Source organism: Ipomoea nil, unplaced genomic scaffold (assembly GCF_001879475.1).
Source record: "Ipomoea nil cultivar Tokyo-kokei standard unplaced genomic scaffold, Asagao_1.1 scaffold0276, whole genome shotgun sequence".
NCBI classification, from domain to species: domain Eukaryota; kingdom Viridiplantae; phylum Streptophyta; class Magnoliopsida; order Solanales; family Convolvulaceae; genus Ipomoea; species Ipomoea nil.
In genome coordinates, this window is record NW_017616704.1 from 3,323,699 (window position 1) to 3,344,012 (window position 20,314).

General features: G+C 40.4%; 1 pseudogene; it reads right to left on the minus strand.

The window, feature by feature from the left end:
- Positions 1-440: 440 nt before the first annotated feature.
- Positions 441-18,323, minus strand: LOC109155690 (annotated as a pseudogene).
- Between the last annotated feature and the right edge of the window lie 1,991 nt (positions 18,324-20,314).

A 20,314-nucleotide genomic window follows, 5' to 3' on the forward strand; every position in this document is an offset into this window, starting at 1 on the left:
TGTTGTTGAAACCGGTGTTGTTAAAAGTGATGCACATAGACAACGGTTTTTTAACTGTTGTCTTTTCTTTAAAAGACAACAGTTATAAATTGTTGTCTATTGTGTGTTGTTGAAATCGCTGTTGTTAAAAGTCACGCCGATAAACTGTTGTCTTTTGTAGAAAAGACAACAGTTTCAAATTGTTGTCTATTGTAAAATAGACAACGATTTTTAACCGTTGTCTCAACGGTTTTTAACCTGCTTAAATTTTAGTCATATACCAAAAAACAATTTATCCATTCACCATGGCCAAGTGTAGTTACATAATTTTGCACAAGCTAAGGTTCAAAATAACAAGTGTAAATACTTCCATGACCAATTCTCATCGAATCAAATATCATCCAAGTCATAATAATACAAAAAACAATTCGACGAAGTTATCATAATACTACAACAAACAATTCCACGAAGTCTAAAAGATCACAACGTTCTAATGATCAAATCATACCTACTGTATATAACTTGATATAATATCGGCCCATTCAGAACGCACCAGATCAATAACCGCTTTGTCATATTCAACTTGTTGGAACTACATGTAAAAAGTGAGTAAATAAATTAGTAATTGCAATGAAATTCAAAATAAGTTAGGAGTAATTTTCAAGAACCACTATATGGTAATAGAGTTTTAGCAGTTCTAAAGGCAAGAGCTTTTGTATTTTCTCTAATCTCTCCACTTTAAACTTTGTGAATAAAATGATCAAATTAAAAACTAAAAAGCATTCATTCAATAGACATCAACAATAAATGGAGTACTCAAAATTATACTGGCAACAAGAATCTCAAATGCATCATATTTTCACTTTGAAACATTGAAATCAAAATAATTTTAAACACGAATTAGAAATTTAATTATTACCAGTGCTTGAACAGAATCTTTATCATCAATGTCCGGCATGTTCTCAATTAAAGTCTTCAGGTAAGCCATGACATAGAAACTGCATTGGTTACTATCCGGCTGATGAGGAGCCTACAAATGTTAAATAAGATTTGCATGTGCATTACAATTTAACATATACAAACACTTATATCTAATTAGTTACAAATATTAAATTACCTTGACAATTTCCCAAGCAGTTTTACTTCGTCCTTTCTTTCCATTCCCAGAGGCCGCATGAACCATTTTAATAGCCCTTCAAATATATTGTTGATTATTCAGATTATGTAATAATCATACTGATATAAATCGAAAGAAATAACAAGAAAAACTTACATTTCTACAACATGTTTCCAATCATCATCGCGAATACGATGACTAAGAGGGTCCCGCAAATAAACAATATCCTTACTGACGTTGATAACTGTCAGAATCCAATGGAAACTATATAGAAACACAAAATTATATTAAATCAATAGAAAATAATATGCAATGGAAAGTATAATTGTAATCATTCTTACCCTACATTACATGGCACCAAAAGTGATGCACTACTTGGATTGTCAATTAGTCTGTCTGCTAAAGCTCGTGCCATACTTTCCAACTGTTTGTCTAGGAATGTTTTATTTGTTCTTGTCGTTGGCACATGACCTACATGACATGGCTGCATAAATCTGAATTTTTCAAGCTTGTTGTCTTCCATCATCTTTTTATACAAATACCTAACATTGGAATGGAAACTGAATTAGAATAACAAAGCATAGAAGTGATAAGTATATATAATTGACTCGAAATATATATTAAATCATACCATATGTACACAGCAATACATGTGTACGATATTGGCATCAATTGACAAAACGGAGTCACATCTTCGTCGTGCACATATAGAGTACATTCTTCCCCGAAGACATTTTCATCTAGCACTATTTTTAAACTCTCTCCATTCCCAAGTGCACGCTTGTAATAACAGTATAGTAGTCATAATGACTTAGGCATACTTGAGGAGTTCAACTCAAGCTTTTTGACTTCCTTGCTCGGTTTCTTCTTACATTGTTTCTAATTTGCAAAATATACACATATTAGGTAAATAAATAAATATACTAACAAAGGCATGTGAATTATATACATGCACAAATTAACATCTCCTACAGTTTATATGAAAAATGCAAAACATTTGAAAATTGAGAGGATGAAGCAAATCTGCAAAACATTTGACAGAGGCACCAATACGTAGATAGTAATTTTTGCCTAAGAAACTAAGTAAAATGTAAACTTCAGTAAAGAGGGAATATTTACCTCCAAGACATCTTCTTTGTCAATAAACTGCAGCTCATCATCATCATCTTCGAAATCCAATTTTTGTTTCATAAAACCAATTTCTTCTTCACTCAGCTTCATCGCACCCTTTGCATCCTTTGCAGTACAACTCCCTTTTTCTTCAATTGGAGATGATTTAAAGGCAACATTTTGAAGGACCAAATTTTCTAACTTTGCAACTCTGTCTTCTACTGTTGCTTGTCGTCTTAGAAGGACATTTTTCTAATGGTTAGGAAGCATCCCTTTACCCAATCTGAAATATGTTGAGGGATTGACATGTCCACCTATAGCCCTCACCCGACCTCCATGCTCCTTAGATTCAAGAGCCTGTGTCAGGATGTCCTCATTTGGTCCTTGAAGTTGCAACAAACCATCTTGCTTTTGCTGAATATATTCATCCTGTAATTCATGACAAATGACCATGATAACCACAATCTTTCGAAATACATAAAGAAGATAATACCAGTAAATTAAAGGTTTTGCTTACAATCATTGTAAATTTTGTCTTCAAAACATCTCCTTCTATTTCTCCTTGCTTACTAGTTCTCCCTTTCTTCCAAAGTATAGCTCTATTCACTTCGTCATCATCACACAATTCTGTTGACTACAGCCAAGAAGATTTATCAATGTCAAACTAAGGGTGAAAATGAGTTTAAGTTATTAGTGAAAGTGAATAGAGATAAATACTTACAATTTCACTAGCAAGACGCGCATATCCTTTACGAGCAAGCCTATGTGGATAAAGGTTTTGCTTTCTTCGTACCTTTTGTTGCTCGCTTAGTTTCTAAGACAAACATGATCAAAACTTGACATTATATTTCTAAGACAAAGATGATGCTTCATGCTTGAAAAGTGAAAACAGACATGATAAAAACAGAAATGAGGAAAAGGGGGAACACTTCATCTTTTTTGATTTCTTAACTGAACTCATTAATTGGTAATATTACAATAAATCTTAATTGTTATACGGTTTGGAACAACCTGAATACATAAATGCTAAACTAAGAAGAATCCTACCAAAGGGCTTTATCAAAGTTTGAACACAGAGCATAGGACCAAAAGTGGAATTGGATCACGTTTTTGGGCTGAAAGAATATACCATCTAGTGTTCTAGGAAGGCAAAGTAAGGTCCAAATGGCATTCCAAAATTTTGCACAACAAAACAAATATTGTACGGCATTCCAAAATATCCAAAATTTTGCACACATTGATACAATCAGACCTAGCTTGGATAAATTTGACAGATTATTACATTAAAATAGAAAAACTAACCTTAAAACTAAACCTCACGGCGGCAGCAGCTGGACCGACGGCGACACAGGATGGCGGCGGCGATGGCGAAAGAGGTTGGGCTTTGGCGACGGCGTCGAAGCTTTGACGGTCGGCGGTCGGCGAGGGCGGTACGCGGTCGGCGGAGAGCACACACGACCGAGCAGTTACCGGAGACTGGCGAAGACTGGCAGAGAGTGAAGGAGAAAATTTTGGACTAACCCTATTTTTGCGCTCTTTTGTCTGGGAGGGAAGACAAAAATTTCCCAAGTTTGTCTTAGAGGGAAATTTTAATTTGTCTTAGCTTAGAGGGAAATTTCGTAACAAAATATTAATTTAATTACTCGAGTCGCTACATCCGGTCAATTAAAATAGAATCGGGTATATAGGTACAGAACACGAGATTCATAGATTTCTATAATATAGATTCATAATTTCTAATTTAAATACAGTTGTATAGATTAATAATTTATATATAGTAAATTCATAATTTCTATACTGCAGATTCATAATTTCTGTATTGTTGATTCACAATTTCTAAAATGTATAGTTATAAACACTTGGGAATATGAACATCGCAAATTATAAACACAACGTTCTGTAATTGTGAATATAGATCAGAGTTATTCAATCATTATGAATATGCATTTCAATTCAAAAATTATGAATATATAGTTTGGTAATTATGACATAGAGCTAATTAAGATCGCGACGGCAAAAGAAATGGGATATAGAAAACTGTACGACATCGATCAACTACTCTTTCATATCCATTCTCAACGTGTCTCACGCATGCCGGAGGGGTCGATTACCAACAGTTTCAACCTTGTTAGTCATGCGCTAGCCGGAAGGGTCGATTACCAACATATAGCTAACCTTAGCTTGTTAGTCATGCGCTAGCCGTAAGGGTCAATTACCAACATATAGCTAACCTTGTTAGTTATGCGCTAGCCGGAATAGTCGATTACCAACCCCGGCCCATATCATATATATACCACCCTAAACCCCTACACATCATACCGCACCATTATGAACACCACCCCATATTGTTTTTTATACTTGATAATATATTATTATTATTATTATTTTGAATTCATAGATTGGTCTTTATTGTAATATAATTGAAAATAAAACTTTAATGAATTTAATTTTAATTTTTGGTGAATAATTTTATATTTAAATATGAACGAAAATAGAACTATTTTGGTAATATACTAGATGTTGCGCTTAAGTACATAAGTGTTGTTGTGGCTTGATGGGTTTAGCTTAGTTTATTATGTTAGTGGTCCTAGGTTCTATTCTTCTTGGGGGGAATTCTTTAACTATTTTCTAAAATTGTTGTCTTGGTTTTCACAAACAACACAGAAGTAACCCAGTTATATACCAGATGTTGCACCTTTAGACATAAGAGGTTGTGTTGTGTAGTTGGTAAAATTGTGTACTTGTTAAGCATGAGGTTATAGGTTCGACTCTTCTAGTTAACATCTTTGTTTTTATTTTATATACCTGTTAAATAATGATGCGCAACGACAACGGTTGTTTAAAACCGTTGTCTTTATAGTGTTGTGTATTCAAATACACTTAAAGACAACATACCAAAGACAACGGTTAAATAAAACCGTTGTCTTAAACAAATAACGAACATGCAAAGACAACGGTTTTATAAAACCGTTGTCGTTTTAGTGTTGTGTATTCGATTGCGTTTAACGACAACACACCAACGACAACGGTTAAATAAAACCGTTGTCTTTTTTAAAAAAAAGAGCGCACAAAGACAACGGTTTTAAACAACCGTTGTCTTTCTAGTGTTGTGTATTCCAGTGCGCTTAAAGACAACACACCAACGACAACAGTTAAAAAAACCGTTGTCTTATTTAAAAAAAAAAAACGCACATAGACAACGGTTTTTAAAAACCGTTGTCGTTGTGGTGTTGTCTTTTCACAAAATGCACAAAGACAACACACTTATAACAACGGTTAAGTAAAAACCGTTGTCTTTGACAAAAGTGTTGAATCAAAGACAACGGTTTTGGACCAAACTGTTGTCTTTTATACAAAAGACAACACTTTTCTTAAAAACTGTTGTCTTTCAAGTGTTGTCTATGTGCATTTTTCTTGTAGTGAAAAGAAGGAAAAAGACAAGACACAATAAAGAAAACTAATGTTACTAATGAGAATTAAACCCTTGACCTCCCACTTATAAAACCAAATCCTTAACCACTAAGCTATAAATATTTCTTGAAATCTTAAGGGAACACTCCCTTCTTAAACCCCTACAAATCCCTAAAAATCCCCGAAACCCCCAAATCAAAAACCCTTCTTCATCTTCCACACACTCTCTCTCTCTCTCTCTCTTCTTCTCCAACTCATTCCGCCGCCACACAGCACCACCCCATCACCAAACCAAGCCTCCCCACCAGCCGAGCCACCGGCGACCGCCCAGGCAGCGCCCACCGTCGCCGCCCCGGAGGCAGCCCGCAGCGCACGGTCCCCCGTCGGCCACCCAGACGTCGCCCGCTGCCACACGTCGCCACTGCCACACGACCCGAGTTCCATCCTTGTCCACCGCCACCTCGCCAAGGCCACGTCACGCCGGAAACCGTCGCCATCGGAGAAGCTGCGCCGCCGAAACCCTCACCGGAACCCTCGCCGGAAGTCCGCCGAAAAACGCCACACAGAAGGAAACTCGAAAAAATGCCGAAAAAGACCCTCGGAACCCGCACCCCGGAATGGAGCAACGCCGACTACACCGTGATCGAAGGTAAAGCCCTTGAACCCGACCAATTCTCTCCGGGGTTGGTCGACATGCTTAACTTCCAAGGGCTCTTGGATATATATCTCACCATTAAAGGGGATACATACCCCGAATTGGTGAAAGAGTTCTATCATCACTTGGTGGCCGTCAAGCGAGGTGATAAACTGGAAATCACCGCTAAGGTCCGAGGCAAGGAAATCATACTTTCCGAGGGCCGCTTGGCCAAGCTCTTAAAACTGACCACCACGGGTGTGTCGGACTACGACCGGAAGGGGTGGATTGGTACCCAAGACACGGGGTACAAGGACTACCTCGGGTACCTACTCGGGAAGGAAGAAGGCTTCACCTCGGCCACCCGGCCAAACCGGAAGTGGCTAACCGCTGAACAAAAGATACTAGTCATGATTGTAACTGACAGCTTGTTGCTCACAAACAACAAAAGCAAGGACGTAGGAAGTTTGGAGTGCACTTTTTCTTATTTCCTAAAGCACAAGATCAAGTTTAAACCGACCCTTATGTTGAAACATATGGAGTTTTGCAAGACTAGCAACCGGCTTAGTCTACCTTACGGGATGATCCTAAGTTGGATCATGGAGAAAAAGGGAGTGGACCTGAGCCACGCAGAAATCAAACTCGTAAGAGGCATGGTTTTCAGTGCCCAAAACCTCCGCCGCAATGACATCTACTACACCGAAGGGGGACAATACATCACCCACGAGGAGGATTGCCTTAAACCTGAAGAGGAACGAAGGGAGTTGGTTGATCAACTGGATATCTCCAACAAAAAGTTTAAACGGGCAATGCAAGAATGTGGGGAAACAGGGGGAAATGAGGAACAAGAGGAGGCTAGCGAGCCTGACCCACCGGCACCCACACAAGCAAGGGGAAACCCAAGGAGCCAAAATGAAGAATCCACCAACGAGCGCATCCTCGCACAGCTCACCCGGCAGAACCAAATTATGGACGAAGGGTTCTAGTCCCTAATCCACGCAACGCGCGCTTTAGATCATAGGGTGGCAGCAATCGATACCATACTGGGCACCCGCGGAGCATCCATCTCGGGAGCAGGAAACCAAGGTAGACCCGAACTTTCCAATCACCACTTCACCAGAAATCCAGTCTACCCCAGCAACGACAACGTGCGGGGCCACATTTCCTAATCGGGAGGCCAAAATACGCGACGTCCAGGGGTGAAAGAATGGATCCACGCACCGGCTTCGGGGACGAAACCTCTTGTAAGGGAGGGAGAGTGTAACACCCCATCTTACGACCCCTAAACCCAAATTAATTAATTAATTGCTCAACCCAAAAAGGGAGTTAAAACCCATTAATTAGCTAAAAGGGGGTCCACCATAGTCCATGGGCCCGTATCCCTAAAGCCAATCCCTTAGTCATATAGGAAATAGAATTAGCAAAGACATACCACTTAGACCCTAATTGGGACTCTTAGATATATATATATATATATATATATATATATATATATATATATATATATATATATATATATATATATATATATATATATATATATATATACACACACACACACACATATATATATATATATAGGGACTTAAGAGGCACCTAGAACTCACACCACAATAACTTTCACCACACAAGAATTCCCCAAGAATTCCCATAGGAGAAATCAAGAAAGAAGAAATCTTAAAGAAAGACCCTTCATAGCCAAGGAAATTAATTAACGCTAAGAGGTAACCCATGTCTCAACAAAACCTATTTTCTTTGCTATGATCCCCTTCTTTGGCTCCCTCTATGTACTTGTGTCTTGATGAATTCCTCTATGTTATTTGTGATATAATCTTAATGATTGATAAAGATGATTTATGTGTGTTCTTGATGATCTTGATGTTGAAAAGAGGTTCTTGATATTGACGTGATGATTCTTGACAAATCTTGATATTTCCTGATGTTAAAGATAAAATATGATTTGGGTGGGATTAGAGCCCTAGGTTGGATTGGGAATTTGTGTTGTAATGTTCTTGATATATATTTGGGTAGGAATTCGCATGTTCGGGTGTTGTTTATGTTTAGAAGTCGTAATAGGATGAGTTCTACGTGATTCTTGCTTTTGATCCATTAATTGCCTACGTGGTGTCGTTAATTGCGTTTAAAAGTGTCTAAGCATGGTTTCGGGTTCCACAAGGGATCCCGGGACGAATTTGTGATAAAAGAGTCAGTGGGGGATAGGTGGGGGTAGCGGAACCCGCCACCATCCCGCTGCCCGAAGATCACCGCCAGGCAGCGGGCAGACGCCTGCCCGCCGACAACCCGCTGCCCGGGTGATGATCTCCGGCGGGCAGCCGGCGGGTGACCCCCTCCCACCGGCTACCCGCTGGTCCGTACCCACCCCGGGTCTTCGGCTTCCCCATTTGATGTTCCCTACTCCCCCGTGGTGTCCCAACGGACCCTGTTTGTCGTGCTTGAGTCTAGTTTGATATTTTGGGTACCGCTCCTAGGATGAAAGAGTCTTAGTAATTGCATGCTAGTTGAATCGGTAACCCGTTGACCTAGGTGGAAGTGGTATGAACCCCTTAGGACTATTCTTAGTATGTGAATGATCACACGTAAGTTTATTTATATGTCTTCCCTCCCAATGTGCTACTACGTGCTACTATGTGTTATGTGATGCATGATCCCCCAATTTGGTTGCGATCAAATTGGGCGTTCCCGAGCTGCGGTTCGGAAGTTGGATGAAGGCCGAATTGATTGTTCCTGAGCTGCGGTTCGAAAGTTGGCTGAAGGCCGAATTGATGGTTCCTGAGCTGAGGTTCAGAAGTTGGCTAAAGGCCAAATTGATTGACTATGAGCTGCGGTTCATCCTCCTGGCTGCGATTAGTGATTCACTTCTTAGGCTGCGGTCCACATGGGCCTCGGGTCCACATGGACGCGCCAGGCGGTGTGTAGGGCCAATAAACCCGAGGAAGGCTGTAGTCCACCGACCTGAGTAATCAGGCGGTGTGTAGGGCTACAGCTGGCTGCGATCCACCGAGTGATGGGCCAGCGGTGTGTAGGGTCGTAGTCTCCGAGGATCTTCGCCCACTGACTTAGTCCCTCAGCGGTGTGTAGGGCTTGATCCGCTACGGTCCACCGACTATGCCCGTCAACAGTGTGTAGGGTCGTATGTCCCCCCTTGTAAAGGGGATCACAGTCCACCGACTGGGTGCGTCAGCGGTGTGTAGGATTGTGGTCCGACGTTGAGTTCGTCAGCGGTCTTTAAAGGGTTGGTTGCGATCAACTCCCTTCATGCTGCGGTATGAGGTAGGGTGCTGCGGGGCCGTGTTAATGCTATATGCATTAACCCTCATGTTCGGGGCAAGCGATTGGTCCCGTGGCGCCACCAATGCTTATGTGATATGAATGATGATGATGTGATTGAATTGAAAAGTGATTTGTGACCTTAAATGCATATTCCTTATGATGTTAACTCTACTTAACTGTTATCGTTGATTAATGTGCTTGTCCCTATTTGGTGAGTCTATTCCTGGTTTTAAAGCTAGTGTCTCTTAAGTATATATCTTCCTGCTTCAAAATAGTTTTCATATATCTATATATATATATATATATATATATATATATATATATATATATATATATATATATATATATATATATATATCTATATTGTATTTCAACGCGTTGGAGTGGGTTACCAACATCATTCGCTGAACAGATATATTTGGCTTTCAGGCACAGATGAGTAGACACTGGAGCGCGCTAGAGATCTGAACGTAGAATAGTTAGTTTCTCTTTCGGCCTGCGTGCCATGATTATGTATTGACATTGCTTTGAGGATATTTAGTTAGTTAGCCTATGCATCTGAGTTCTCCAGCTCAGATGTTGCATAGCACCCCGTACTCTTATGTTTGATTTTAGGATTTAATGAGAATTCACCTTTGTTATATAAGTTTTAAAAGTTTCAATATTTCGGGGTGTTACAAACACGGTGGATTGCGTCCCGTGATCTTCCTAGGCACATCACCGCCACCGTTATTCCCATTGAGTACGACAACTCCTATGGTCTGAGTCAACTAGGTGAGCTGGCGCAGACTCTCGGTCAAGTCTGTAGATGATGACGCTCTAGGTCCTGAGGAGCGAGGAGATTCCTCTCTATCTCTTCGCGGTGGCATCGCGATATCCTTTGAACACGACCAGAACAGATCATTCTTGTTAGCATGACTAATGGTTAGCTGATTTTAACTGCTCTATTCTTAAGACAAAACTCGCAACAAGCAAGGCACACAAAGCAAACAAAGGCATCTCTTCTCATCTATTTTAGCAACTTAACAAAGGCAACTTCTCTTCTATGCTTTAACTTTCAAACTTTTAGTTTTTCTCTTTCAACTTCTCACTTTACTTCTCTAATTTGCTCACAACAGATAACAGATGCATAATAAGCACATTGGTAAATCACATAAGCAATTAACAACAAGGCAAGGAAAACTCACGACCTCACCGCGCCCCTATTTGATACTTAGAGTTTTCTTATCACCGATTCTCACACTTAACCACTGAACTCAAGGCTTTCTCTTCTTAATTCATTACTTAGGGTTCTTTCCCTAATCTTATTCTTCCTAGGATTTCACTCAAGTTCATCTTCTCGTCTCATCCTACTTAGGATTTCAACTTAGAGATCATTTCCTATCCGGTCTTTCCTAGGCTTTCCACTTAGAGTTCTCATACTTAATCTTAAGAGTCAAACATCCTAAGTCTCCCGCGGTTCGTACTGCTCTGATACAAATTTGTAACACCCCACTTTTCTAACTCTTAATCATAATTCTAAACCACAATTATCATGAACTAAGCAGCGAAAATAAAAGCAAAAAAGATAACTTGTGGGAATGTCACCGCCACAACCACCACTCCGTGGTGATTGCACAGGCTAAGGGGTAGAACTAGAAACAAAATAAATATCTAACTTCCATAATAAATACTGAAAAAAAACATAAGGGAGAAAAGGTCACCCCAAAAGTCTACATCATCGAAGTCTACAAATCTTCATAAGTCTAAAACATGAATAAAAAGATCATCAACAAAACAAGAGTTTAGACATCTTAAACTACGAGACTAATCTAACTCGATCACTTCTCACTGTTGGGCCCACCTGAAAGGGATTTTGCAAGCAACACATAGACAAATAGGAAAACACCCGTTAGCACGAAGCTCAATATAACCACACTCAACCCTGTAAAGTACTATAGAGTATTCCTTGAAAACATTTGATTTCATTATTATACAACAAACTCATTTCATAGACAGCTTTAGATCTATCACCAACTTTCTAGATGCTTACAACCTATAATATCAACAGGCATGCTTCGATAGATAATTAACGACTTAGATACTTCAACATGTAAACTTCACAGCAACTCAACAAGCAACTCATGCTTACAAGTAGTATCACGCTAATAACCATACAACAGGTATTCTCAAATTCTCATCACATAAACTAGATATACAACGCTTCAAATGTAGCTAAACAATCATGCTTGATAAACAGTCTTAACTCAACATTCTCTTTACACAATCTCATATAATATTTTACTCAAACGCAAACTTGTGCAATATTATAGTCATATGCAGTCTTGTGCAATACTATAAACATATACAATATGCAATCTCGTGCAATACTATACTCCTGCTCATATGCAATCTCGTGCAATGCTATAAATATACTCATATGCAATCTCGTGCAAAACTACACTCATGCTCATATGCAATCTCGTGCAATGCTATAAATATACTCATATGCAATCTCGTGCAAAGCTATACTCATGTGCAATCTCGTGCAAAGCTATACTCATATGCAATCTCGTGCAATACTATAGATAGACACATACATTCATTTTAAAAATAGAGTACTTTCTGTGGAGGTCTCTTTGAGTCATACTTGACTTGCTTTGTTTCTTCTTTCTTTCTTTAGAGTCGCAATGACTCACTTCTTTCTCTTTGGAGTCGCAATGACTCATACTTTCTCTTTGGAGTCGCAATGACTCATACTTTCTCTTGAACGGACGAGGTAGGAACTTCATCATAGTATGAAAGAACCTATCTGGGCACGGCGTCTAGCCGACCTAATACTCTACTCGTCCACCAAACCACTCTCTTGGTTATATACTCATGCTCTGTGGAATCAGGTATCGAACTTTTAGTGTGCACACCCTCTGACCAGGATTCCAAGCCTGGCGGGCAGTTTCCAACCTCTTAACGTGGGAATACGCCGCGTTACATATACTGGGACCGCAATGTCCATAAAATCATCCGAGAGGACATAATCCAAACGGGATCATCCAAAACCTCACCGATATAGATAATACATAAATATATCTCTCATGCATCAATCTCATGCATGCAACAATTCTACTACTTCTCAATGCATCAAAGAATGATATATCACATGCTTATGGCTTTTTCAAATAATACTTGGGCTCACATTGACCCCTTATGCATTTTTGAAATATGACATATGCGAGATGAAAAATACTATATAACATGTTTCTAACCAAGTATATAAACCATAAAATACTCAAGGATATGATATCATGCTCGGTTTGCAACATAGCAAATTCTATACATTTCTATCAACAAAATATGCTTCAATTCTCATTGATCAAATATCACATCTTAGTCATGCTTTCATAATAAATCATATTCTTAAATAATCATGCTTCTCTACTCAATAAAAATAACATCAGCTTACAAAGCCAAGCATTTCTCATACACAGAGAACTAAACAAATATGCACTGTGTAGGCTCTGATACCAACTGTAACACCCCCCAAACAAGACCTATATAAAAGCCTTAACACATGCAGATTAAACAACAAAACTAGCACAACGGAAGATAAAACGAAAACTGGATAAAAGAAATCCGAACAGGGTGTCACGCCACGTCTACCAAACACGGTAAACGCTACGGCAAACAATCTGCAAGTGTATACATATATCCCAAAAACAACAGTCTAAAACTACATGGGCACACAGGCCACAAAACAATGATGAGGGTACTAAGCTACCAGGCACTAGACATTGCGCTCGTCTAAACATCACCTGAAAGATATAAAGATAAACATTGGGACGACGCCCGGTCAGCGATAATTGCTGGCAACCCACCAATACATGTGAAATATCATACATAGATAGATATAAGTTGTAAAACCATTTTCAAAACGGAATACATAAGTATATAAGTCAAAAGCCAAGATCAACAGTCAACACAAGACTCATCACTCACAAGGATAACACGGGAACACATCCCAAACCACAAAGGTTAACCACAATGCAAAGGAATAAGACTCACCCAACGGCAACACTTGCAAAAGCAACACATGCCTCCGTGACTACACACGCCACGAGAGAAGAATACACAACACCGGCTACACAAGCCCTCACAACATCACCCATCACGAGTTGTTATGCCTTCCTTATGCCCTGTTCCAACCTTATGGCTACCCCCAACCTTATATCTTCTTCCAACCATTACCTCCAAGACCCCTGTACTTCTTAGTCCAACCTTATTCCCCCGGGACCGTCGTCCCCCACCAACGACCACCAACGAGACCACTAATCCATAGTACAAAAGGTACCGTACACAGCAACACATGCCCCGATAACACATGTTATCCCCCAAAAACGTGAACCTTACACAAAGGCCACAACTCCATAATCACGTCACGGTCACCACGAAGACCGCTGCAATACCTTGGTGACTAGCGTCCCATACCACTAGTCGTGCAATCCAGGTAAAGCCACACACGCACCACAACTCAACAAGAGTCAAACAACGGATCACAACGAAGGTATGAAACATACTCAATCAAGGAACGGGTCACAGCCCAACAACATCAACGATGAATAACACAAGTTATCATCAACCAAACGGAAGGTACTAACAACACACACGCTAGCATTTAGACAACAAACTAGCATGCTTATCAACGGGGAAACTCAAGATAGTTCCGAGGAACACACAAGACACCTCTTGGTCCAACGAAACACAATGTTGAACACTTAGCACGATTCAAGACACCAAAGTCCTACACGGATACCTACCATATAGTTCTAGACATACGAAACATCAAGAAGACACTCAAATAGTTCCACAAAAGAACATCGGGAAGTCAAAAGACCAAATACCGAGTCAAAAGAATCACGGGGAACAAATCCCGAACAAACACCACCATCTTCCCACGGGTGGACCCACGGGTAGTGCCCCACCTGTGGTTCTGCCCGCGGGAGCATATTCCCACAGGGCCGTGTACCCGCGGGTAAGCCGGCGGGTGGTGCCCCGCCCGCCGTTCCGCCCGCGGGAACACTCCTGTTCCACAACAAATCCCTTCGGTGATTTTCTTCTCCAAACACAAATTCAAGTCCAAAACATGCCAAATCTCACCCAAAACAATAAAATGACTTGAATCATGGAAAATGCCAAGCAATGGCACAAAGGAACCCTAAACACAAGCTCTAGATATGCAATATCACAAGACAAATGCATAAACCCTCACATTTCATAGCAAAACACAAGTAGAATCCAAGAAATCACATATAGGTAAGCAAAATAGCTTTTGTAGAGCATGGGTTACCTCTTGTAGACCAAAAGACTTCACTTTACACCACAACAAGCTCCCCACAAGGCTTACTTTCCAAACCCACTTCAAGATCAAACCAAAAGATCATAAAGATCCTACCTTTAAGAAAAAGACAACTAAGATGGAACCAAAAACACAAGATGAACTTAGATCTTACCCTCCTTAATGCCCAAATAGGTGAAAGGTTGAATCTTGGAAGCAAATCTTGGAATCTTGACAACGGTCTCAACTTGGCTTGGAGAATAAGCTACACTTCTTTTCTAGAGAGAAGGTAGAGCTAATTTCTAAGAATTGTAAGGAATGAAATGAAGAAATCTTCTAGGTTAGGTTACAATACTAACTCTTGATGAAAAGTCAAGAATACCCTTACTAACCTTTAGAAAGTGTAAGGAACAATGGAACTCCCCTCAAAGCTCAAGGTACAACACAACTTTAAGGTTGACTAGTCAAATACTAGTCCTTGAGTATTAAAAATCAGGATTTTAGGAATTAATTCTTCAAATAAAATAGGATTAATTACTCAATTAATCCATGGATGGAATGTGGATTTTTGGGGTGTCACAATGTGCCCCGTTACAATACCGGGCCTAGGCGGCGGCCTCTTCTAGGGCCCTGCTCTAGACCCGTGTAACTCAGGCTCTAGCCGGCGGCCCTCCTGATGGGCCGCGGCTAGGACCGCTGGTCTGGTCTGGTGCACACTGTGTGTGCACCAGATGACATTTTCATCTGCAAATTTAATCCCATCAAGTCCAAAACATTCTCAACCACTCCAAGACAAATACTAGATCACTTCCAAGCATAAACACAACAAAATCTCATAATTTCTACTCACTTCTACTCAATAACAAAGGCTTCACAAAGCCAAAACTTAAGAGGGAGTCCATGGGGTTATACCTTTGTATATTCCTCCTATTTGTTGGGATTTCTCCTTCTTCCCAACTAGCTACACCCTCCTTCACCCCCTAGACAAGACAACTAACCAAAACAACAAGCTTAAGAGCTAAGTTCCCAGAGATGGAAGATGGAATTCAAAGAATGCTAGGTGAAGAATGAAGAAATGAACATACTGTGTTTTCTTGAAATTGTTGGCTTGGGGAAGACAAGGAAGAGAATCAAAGAGGCTACATCTGATAACATTCCATTTTATAGGGCTCTAAACCCTAGGAGAATCAACAATGATTGGTGGAGGGCAAAAGTGTAATTTCTATGGGCAAAAGATGAGGCAGGAAAGGTTTTGGATGTCTAGTGGTCCACCATGGTTCATGGACCAAGGGCCAGAAATGCTATTTGAAATACGTTGGGGTTGAAAATGATTTTTTTCAAAAAGTTATCTAGATGAACCCTTGTTTAAAGTCTTTTTAAATTCTCCCGGTTTCACTCCGATTGATTTCGATTTAAAACCTGATACGCGAAATTCCCGAAAATTTAGTATTTTGGAATAAAATAAGCTTTGGTGTCGAATTAATTTAAAATCTGGAAAAAATAATTTATTCAAACACCAATTGATCACAAAAATTTTTTGGAATTTTTTAAAATTGGATTTATAAAATAAAATTTTGGGTTCTTACGTAATTGATTTATTAATATTTTATTCTCGGTTTCGGTTTGGTCCTAACCCTAAAGTTTGGGTTGTCAGGCTAATCGGGTGGGTTGAACCATCTGAACTAAAATTAGAAACTGAAAGTGAGTACCCGTATTTAGAGTAGGGATGGGAACGGGACGGGGTGAGGCGGGGACTGGAAGTATACTCCTCGTCTCCATCCTCGGCGGGAAGTTGAAAATAGTCTCCATCCTCATCCCCACGGAGAATTTGACAGACGAAGAATCCCCGTCCTTGGTCAATTTTTAGCCAAAATATTAAATTAATGTAAAAAATAATTTTAAATTTTAAAAAATTAAAAAATTAAATTTAAATTTAAATTTTATATATATATATATATATATATATATATATATATATATATATATATATATATATATATATATATATATATATATATCTAAGTCAATGGGTCTAAGGATAAATAGAGGGGGGTTGAGATACATGTGTACTCAGTGGTGGAATTACCCCCTCACAAACAGAATGCTGAGGTATATAGCTGATAGGCTCCCAGTGGTCATTATATGGGAATTGTGGGTCCAGTATACGGCCTGCAGGTATGGTGGAGAAACAGCAGTGGTGATCAAGGTTAAATTTAGGGTGGCAAGGGACATAGCTGATTGTGTCCAAAAGAAGTGGCCTGCCTGGGATCCTTTCCCTCCCAATTGGAACTTCATTTTGAAAAGAGCTGAGGGCTTCAAATGTCAAAAGATAGTGAGTAGAATGAGTTGGTGTAGGCCTGCAAGGGATGGATAAAAGTGAATTGTGCCATGAATGATAGCAGGACATGCTGTGGATTCTTTATGAGAAACTCTGGAGGACAATTCTGTCTTGCTGGGGTTTATTCTTGGTCTGAAGAATCTGAATTAGAGGCATCAGTGAGCACAATGTTGAATGATGGATGGACTTGGTGTAGAGGGAGGAAGTTAGGGCAGGTGGTGATGGAGTATGATGATTGTGGATGACCATCCTGGAGGCTTGAAACTGGTGCGATCACAATGTGATAAGAGAATCAATTCTGTAGCGAGGGGCTTGGTGAGATGTTGTGCGGGTCAGAATATTGTTTATAGGAAGGTGGGGGGGTCTTCCTAGAGCATTGCACTGATTATTTGTGGGATCCAGGGTGAAATCAAGTGGCATTGGCTGATGATCCTGGGCAGGCATGTCCTTGGTGAGGCTGGTTTTGTGGCTCTAAGTCCATGAGAGTTCATGGCCCTTAATTGAGGATGTGAGGGTGGCATAAGGAAGGGTAATAAGGGAGGTATTAAAAGAAAAAGAAACAAAAACAATAGAAGAAGATAATGGTATGGTGTATCCAGGAGGAATAAGGAAGGGGGCATAGCATCAAGCCAATGATACTGCATGACAGTGCAGTTATGAGGCTGTGCAGCTGGTTCTGTTTAAACCCCTATATGAAGCTGAAAGTGGATGGGGGTGTATGCTGAATCCTTATGGCACTAAAGAGAACACCCTAATGAAGATGGACTGCATCTGAAGGATGTTCTACCCCATTCTGGAGGTTAGTAGCATTAGAGAGAAAGGGGGGAGGCCCAGGGCAGATCAAGTTGCAGGGAGGAAGCTGGGAAGCTGATATGCAATAGGGTCTGTTCTATGGGTCTCTTGGCCACCCCAAGGATGGACTTGCTGTAGAAGCAGTCTTGAGGGGATCACAGGTTGGGGAACAAGGCTATGATACCAGCAATGGTTGAGTCTTGTTCTGCACAAGCTGGTGGGCTAGAATTTTGGGAAAGCTAAACCCCAATGAAGGACTTGCTTGGCCAGGAATCCTGAGGGGAAGATTGGCTTGGGGAGTTGGCTTATGATGCAGTGTGGGCTGCTGAGGCCTTCTCCCCATGATCAGGTCTGGGAGTATGAATCTATGAGGCTAGCTAGCTGAGATTTATGCTCCCTTTGGCCCAATGATGGGCTGCTAGCTGGGCAGCTTCTGAGGGCATCAGCTTGTTGAGGGGACTGGCAGTTATACTGTGCAGATATTGATTGGTGGATCTACACTAGTGTAGAGCCGAAGCCACTTATATATATGTTTTGCAGGTAGGTGGAGAGCTAAAGATGAAGATGAAGACCATTGCATTAGTTTAAAGAGCTCCCGACTCGACGTGTAGGTGTTATCTAGCTTGGCGGGCAAAAAGGCCACCCTAGAAGGAATCTTTGGGTAGACTTTAGCCTTAAGGGCTCATTCTGGAATGAGTTTTGGAATGGGGGGTCTTGGTAGGCTCCAAGTATAGCACACACCTGGAGATGGCAGTGTCTTTAGCTTGGTGGATCCATAGGACTTGAGGAAAAAAGAGAAAAAAGAAGAAAAAAGAAAGAAAAGCAGTGAATAAAAGATGAAAAAGTAAATGAGTGGGTGGATGAGGGAGTGATAAGGGGTGAAAAAAGAAAAGAACTTGGTAAGGGAATGGGGAGAGTTGGAGGAACCATCGCTTAGGTTGGGGTCTTAAAGACTCCCCAGACTTAAAACACGGTACGCCGTGCCGTGGGAGTTGACCTTGGGCCTAAGGGTGGTGGGGAGGGATCCATTGCTCATGTCGGGACCTCGAAAGCTCCCCCGGGCAAAACATAGTACGCTATGCCGAGGGGGGTTGGTCTTGGGCATGAGGGTGGACGAGGTGAGAGCTATCGCTTAGGCCGGGACCCGCAAAGTTCCCCCGGGCTAAAACACAGTACGCCGTGCCGGTGGGAATGGGTCTTTGACTTAAGGATAGCGGGTTATCTTTAGATTGGATCCTAGAGCTTAGGCATCGTTCCCATCACTTGTGTGGAACGGGGAGCCTATTTTAGATTAAGAGAGGGAAGGATTGGAGAGGTCTGAGTCCTTAAGGCTAGAATCTACCCGGTGATCCCTTTGATGAGTTAGCCTTTGAGGCCTTTGAGTTATGATTTGCACTATCTGATGAGCTGGGAGCTCTTTCCTTTTATGTGGGGTGATCACTTTCGGGCCATCCCATTGTATATATACATTTATATATGTTGTTTACTTGGCCGAAAAGCCATAGACTTTTGTGAGCCATAGTCCACTTTCGGGGCTATGGCGTATGCTTGTAGACGTTTCATTTTTGATGAAATAAATGTACAGTTTTTAAAAAAAAAAAGAAAAAAAAAAAAATATATATATATATATATATATATATATATATATATATATATATATAGAAGGGTTCAGGTGCGAGTGATGCTTCCCGTGCGGTTGTGCGGTTGGACGCACCTTAAACATTAACATGGCGCACCTTAAGTATACAAATTACCACGCACCTTAAGCACAGAACAAAGCACAAAACCCACACACTTAAAATTTTAAAATGGCTCACATTAAGTACAAACTCACGCACATTTAGCATAAAACCCACGCACATTAAGCACAAACCTCACGCACATCAAGTATTAAATTGACGCACTTTAAGTATTAACTCACACACCTTAAGTTTCAACAACTACTGACATTAATCACTAACCCCACGCACCTTAAGCACAAAACCCACGCACATTAAGCACAAACTCCACGCACCTTAAGCACAAACCTCACGCACCTTAAGTTTCAACAACTACTGACATTAATCACTAACCTCACACACCTTAAACACAAATCACACGCACCATAAGCACAAACCACATGCATATTAACCACAAAACTCACGCACATTAAGTCCAAACCCAAACCCTTAAATTTACCTAGATGCAAAAATTACAAAAATGCCACCGCGTTTTTTAATTTAATTTTGATAATCTAAACGTTGATTTAAACAAGATCAATGGCTCAGATTTAACCGCACAACCGCACCTAACACCCTCAACCGCACATGAACCCCTTTCTATATATATATATAT